Source organism: Beta vulgaris, chromosome 1 (assembly GCF_026745355.1).
Source record: "Beta vulgaris subsp. vulgaris cultivar EL10 chromosome 1, EL10.2, whole genome shotgun sequence".
Lineage (NCBI taxonomy): Eukaryota > Viridiplantae > Streptophyta > Magnoliopsida > Caryophyllales > Amaranthaceae > Beta > Beta vulgaris.
The window spans coordinates 30240841-30247520 of record NC_079202.1 but is presented as its reverse complement, the minus strand read 5'-3'; positions in this window follow the sequence as shown (position 1 = coordinate 30247520).

Sequence of the window (6680 nt, the reverse complement as noted above, 5' to 3'; positions counted from 1 at the left end):
GCTAAAAGTTATGGTTATGGTGCTCTTAGGAGCCATTTTGTACTAACTCTCTCCATCTAGTTGTGGTTTGCTATTTTGTGTTGAATTGTAGTTCTTAGGGAGCTATTACCTACTTTATATGACCGCACACTGGATTAGAGAGGTTGGACGCTGAGTTTTAAGATCCCGAGGATGCTTTCCGGGACTTTGAGCAAAAGAAGAGCCAAGAAATGATGAAGCCTGACCGGCCCGATAGGATTAGGCGGCCCAGCCCGATCGGGCGAAGAAGCGAGAAACATGATTCAGTTGCGGGCCCGATCGGGCGTTGGACGCCTAGTCATGATTCGGTGTTTCACCCGATCGGGCGACATGGTCCGACGTCGGGCGCCCCTGCCAATTGAAACGTAGTTGCTGTGTCTATAGGCCGCCCGATGTCATCGGGCGGGTCAGCCCGATTCCAGCGGGCACCTTTGGTTTTGCCCTGTTCCTGCTGTTTTGGATCCCGATTACATCAGTCGTATATGGCCCGATCGGGCGACTGTGCGCACACGTTTTTTAATGAATACGGGGCCGTTTTTTCAAGACTTTTGCTATGGTTTTCAGGGCTTGTATAAATAGAAAAATCAGAATTATTAGAAGACATCTTGGTTTTATTATTTGTTTTCTTTAGAGAGTGATTTAAGAACCTTAATTTAGTGCTTTGTGATTTCAATTCAAGATCAAACCTTTTTCTTATTCACAAGTTCAATATAATTCGGTAATCTTTCTTCATTATTTCCTTACTACTTCTTCTATCGTTAATTAGATTCTTTTCTTAGTTAATTGCAATGTTTCAAAGTATGAGTTTTTATATGACTTTTGTTATTGTTTTCATGATTATGAGTGAGTAGTTTTATTTCTAGAATTGAGGTGATCTATATATGCAATGATGGATTGATAGATTAGTTTGATTGCCTTGTATTTCAATTGTTTCCTATGATTGATTCTTCATGCTAGAATTATAAGTTAGGCCTGATTTATATTTCTATTGTTGCAATACTGAATCTGCTTCGAGAGGAGAGATACCGTATAGGCTTTCAATTATTAGGCAAAGTAACCCTTGACTATGCGAGAGCGGCTGGGTGATCTTTGAGGGATATAATGTTCGAGAGAAATTACTTGTGCCCTAGACAGTTTGACTTACTAGGTGGTTATTATTCGTCCCTGATTTCTCGAATTGTATGCATAGTGATCCATGATTCTAGTACTTTATTAATATATTTACACCTTCGTATTTAGTTCTGCTATTTGCTTAGTTTAGTAACACAACTCTATTCACCTGATTTTGTTAGTGTAATATTAGAGTTCAGATATAATAATATAACTTCTCCCTGTGGATTCGATCCTGACTTCCCTGACTACTAGTTAGTGGCGGACCTTAGGTATTTTTGATTTGGTGATACGACTTTAGCCTATCAAATCACTAACATTAGCAAGGCTCTTCACTTTTGGTATCAAAGTGATTGAAGTCACATTGATACACTTTAAAATTTCCCCTAATTTTAAAAAATCAAGAACAACATCACTTATATCATCCCCAATTATTTCCCATGTGTGCTTCAAGAAGATCAAGTTGTTGTATCCATCCAAACCTGGGGCCTTCTCATTAGGGGTGGACATGAGCACCCTTCTGACATCAACCTTGGTGAAGTTACAATTTAGCATCCTTTTTTGCCTTTCAGTCAACCTCGTCCCTTCATCAATAATCTGCTTCTTCACCTTGCATCTTTTGTGCAGCTGTTTTCCAACAGATCAGTGTAAAATTATCAAAGGCTTCATTCACTTTCTCACCTGTGTTAACGCATTGATCATTGACATCCTGTATGGAATGTACTTTATTAGTACATCTTCTTGCTTTGATAGATTGATGGAACAGTCTTGTATTATCACCCCCTTTGCCAATCCGTTGAGCCTTTGACTTTTGCCTTAAAAAATCAAGTAAAGATCCTGCATTCTTATGTACTCCTCGGCTGCAAGCTTTTCATCTCTACTGTAGTCAGTGTTCTCTAGGTGTTCATGCATCAAGTTCTGTAACTGAATAAAGTTCTGATAAGCTTGGATAGATCTAACTTGAACATAAGAGAAACCTCCTTGTTGATCTTTTTAAGTTCATCTTTCATGACATAGTACATCAACCAACCATTCATAGGCCGATCCCAAACTGCTTTGACAGTTTCTAAGAACCTCGGAGCTTTGACCCACATATTGAAAAATATGAAGGGTTTCTTCCCATTTGTATTCTCTATATACATACATAGGAGGCTTGGGCAGTGGTTATATTCACCTTCAGGTAAATAAGACACTTCGACATTCTCATAACCATCCAACCGTGCTTCATTAGCCAGGGTTCTGTCAATCTTGGGAAAACTCTACTCTCCCTTTATTGTTTGTTTGTCCAAGTGTAAAGTCTACCAGTGTGCTTCACATTAGACAACCTACATTGCGTCACACATTCTTTGAACGGCTGCACTTCAGTAATTCTAATTGGAGCTGCAATCCTATCATCTAAGTTTAGAACTGTGTTAAAATCCCCCATAACAACACAAGGGTCATCTAATTTAATAGCATCCAATTCCTTCCATAGATCTTTTCTAGATCTTCTTTCATTATAACCATACACAAAAGTGCATAAAAACATTGGACTAGGTCCAACTAGACCAACCCTATAGTGAATGACTTAGGCTGAAACAAATAAGACATCAACAGTAAATGCCTCGGACCACAACAATTCTTCCTTTATCTACCAAGCAGCTGTTGGTAGTAAATCACCATCCTTAATAAATATTTTGGTAAAGCATTCCCATTTTAGGAATCTTCACCTTTGTCTCCAGGTCTGGATGTTATCCATGGTTGTCAAGGCACTCCAACTCTTGCATCCCAACATCCATCTTTAGTCCCCCTTCATTGAATTGTTCAACATTATAAAGAGCTCAGCTATAGTTGCTGAAGTGAGTATGTCAAACTTGTTATGGATTGGTGTAGCGGTACTCACCCTAGTAATCTTTTTCTGACCCAAACATTATAAAGAGCTCAGCTATAGTTGCTGAAGTGGCTGGCTTATTATCATATTTGCTCTTCTGCTTGACCACCCAAACCTTCTTCACCTTAGCCTTCTTAGTATAATCATCCTTCATGTGTCCATATCCGTTGGAACTAGTGCGTAGAATAGATTTTGGCCGCGCATCAATTAAGAGGCAGCAGTAGGTAATTAATATATTGTTGCGGTTTAAAACCGCAACAATATTTTGAATATATTGTTGCGGTTTAAAACTGCAGCAATATTTGAATATATTGCTGCGGTTTCTAGGTAAAACCGCGGCAATATATTTATTTTATATTAGATTTATAAAGCATATTGCTGCAGTTTCTGGAAGAAACCGCGGCAATATGTTGTATTTAATATTACAAAAATAGGCATATTGTTGCGGTTTCTTGGGAAAACCGCGGCAATAGGTAATGGTACAGGGAATTTTTTTTTTTTTTTGCATTTTGTCATCAAATTTGAAAGACAAAAAAGCTAAAAGAAAATAAAACACTACTGATTGAAACTAATGAAAAAAAATTATTATACAAAATTCAAAAATATGAAAAGTAAAAATTGAAATATATTATTACAATATATTTAAGTATAAAAAAATCAAAAGTATAACACAAAAAAAGGAGCAAATCTGAAATGAAAAAGCAAACATAAAAAAAAACTGTTAAAACTAACTGACTAATTACAAAAAAAATAATAAAAACAAAAAATATATTAGAAAAAAAATAAGAAACTAATCTAAAAAAAATAAAAAATAAAAACCTAAAACAAAAAATCTACATACACATCTAGAAAACGAAAAAAATCAAAAAAAAAATCCTAAAACCAAAAATCTACATACATATCTTAAAAAAGGAAAAAAAACGAAAAGAAAGGGAAAAGAAAAAAAGGGAAAAAAGGAACAAAATAGATCGAAGGAACGGACGAACGACTGAAGGACGAAGATGAACGAACGAACGAAAGTCGACAAAGATGAACGAACGAACAAAGGTCGACGAAGATGAACGGCCAATGAAGATGAACGGCGAACGAACGAATGAGGCGCTTCAAATTCAGATAAAAACGAAGGACGAACGAGTTTGAGAGGATTCGAAGTGTGATTGGCAGACGAACGATGGCGCTTCACATGAAAAAGTTTAAATTGAAGGACGAACGAGTTTGTAGGATTCGAAGTTCAGCAAAATTTCAATGGAGAGAGGAGAGAGGCGTTAATTGAGAGAGAAGAGAAGAGGGAGAGAGGAGAGAGGAGAGAGGAGAGAGGAGAGAGGAGAGAGGGACATGAGTTGAGAGAGGAGGGATGAGAGGCGTGAGTTGAGAGAGGAGAGGGGATGAAAAAACCCTGACATCTTTAAATATATTTTAAGGATATATTACTGCAGTTTCTGAAAAGAACCGCTGCAATATATTAAAATAATATAAAACATATTATTTTAATATATTGATGTGGTTTTTGGGCAAAAACCACAGCAATATTTTTGGTCAAATAGTCAAAAAAATTCCGTTGAAACTATATTGCTGCGGTTTTCAGTCGAAACCACAGCAATATAGTTATTTTATATTTTTCCTTTTCTTTTTACGTAATATAGTGTTGCGTATGGGTAAAACCGCAACAATATCACCGCAACAATAAGCAATTATTCTACTAGTGTCCACAATTTCCCCATATTCATTCTTAAAATGGATGCCATCAGGAAAGACTTGGTCTATTTCAATCTCAATTAGGAGTCTGGCAAACTGTAGTCTATTTCAATCCCAATTTTGTTAACAATCTTAGCCAAGTTTTTTTTCCCCAATATTTCAACTCAAGTCCATGGAGCTCAACCCATATATGAAGATTTTGAACACGTTGAAGATAAATCTATGTCTGACCTCCATGCCTACAATAACAGGTTTGCCATCAAAGAATTAATAGCCTCCATTCAAGATTTTTTCTCTATTATCCACAGATGAACAACAAACAATAAAGAAACCTCTCCACAATGAAGATATTTTGTCCAAACCAAAATTTCCCCAAATAGGCCTAAAAAATCCTTCCACCACCGATAATGGCGGATTAGCCCCCAAAATAGAACACACAACCGCGATTCCCGGAAATTAACCTCATCGTAAATGTCATCAAACTCAATTTCAGGGATAGCACATGATTTCTCAGCATATTCAACATTATCATTCCCAAAATTTTCACAATTAACATTCAATTGAATAGTAATTGAAGGTTCTTTCAATAGAATTATATCATTCAAGTCCTTACTAACATCATTCACATCCAAATGCTCATATTCAGTCCTATTTTCAACATCATCGGTTTTTCAATTTCATTAGCCCATGAAACTTGCTTAGGTGATTTTGATCCACTATTAATCACATTCAACCATTGCGAAAATATTTGTTTTTCAACAGTTTGTTTTTGCAATTCATGTAAAGAAGAACGAGGAGAGAGAATCTCACCTTCATCCTCACTTGACACCGATTCCAGGATTTCCAGCCTTCGAACCCCATGAGTTCATCCATGGATTTCGATTTCCTCATATTCTTCGAGGACGGTTTCTTCGCACTTCCTTTGTTCTTGGCCACACTTTTGGAATTCTTGGATCCTCAATGGGGACCAGCGAAATCGCTGGAAAAACCCGCGAAGAGAGAGAATTTCAAAAAAAGATTTTTTTATCCCTCTTTCTCTTTCTCTCTATCTCTGTTCTCCTAGACTCTAAATATAGATATATATATATATATATATATATATATATATATATATATATATATATATATAATGTATAGTAGAGAAATCGTGACAACTTGTAGAATTATGAATAGCTAATAAATTACTTATTGAATTAAAGTGAATTATTAAAATTGTGAGTTAAGCATAAATACGGGACTTAACATTTGGTATTTTTCACCTTTGAGGACCCCCCCACTTTTTTTTTATCTTTAAGGACCTAACGTTTAGTTTCAGACCATAGTTAATTAAAATTAACATAAATGTAGTTAAGCCATGGTTAACTGGCATAACATAATAATTATAGAGTTGACTTGTCTTGGGGAAGCGCGCCTAATGTACAGAGGAAGGAAGTCAAATCCCAATATTATCTTCATTTTCACATAAAAATATTGGCGCCCTTTCATTTCTTCTCCCTTGTTCTAATACGAAACCCACCATTGTTGGAGCAAAAAGCAAGACGATTACTCTCTTCTTGAAGCGATTTTGAATCAATTTCCAAAATTTAGCAAGATACATTCATAATTCCCTTATTGCAGCTTTTTTTTCGATTTTATGAGAAATGTTTTCTGGTTAATGTCAGGGTTTAGGTTTTGTGATGATCATGTGAATTTTTTTGTCGAATTGTTACGTTATTGTTAGTAAACAAATTGTTAATGTGCGTGTGTTTAAATGATTAAATTTCGTTTAAATTTGCTGTCAATTGATGAACTAAAACCTCGGAAGTTCGAATAAATAAGAGTAAAAAAAGGATCGTGTAGTGGTGGTTTGAAATTGGTTTTATGTTGATTGTTGGTATCTTTTAGAATGAAAAATATGGCTTCCGTCGATGAACTTCACTCAGTCCTCTCCATGCGTGAGAGTGAACATGAAGTTTGTTAATCCTAGTTGTCTATTGGTCATACATGT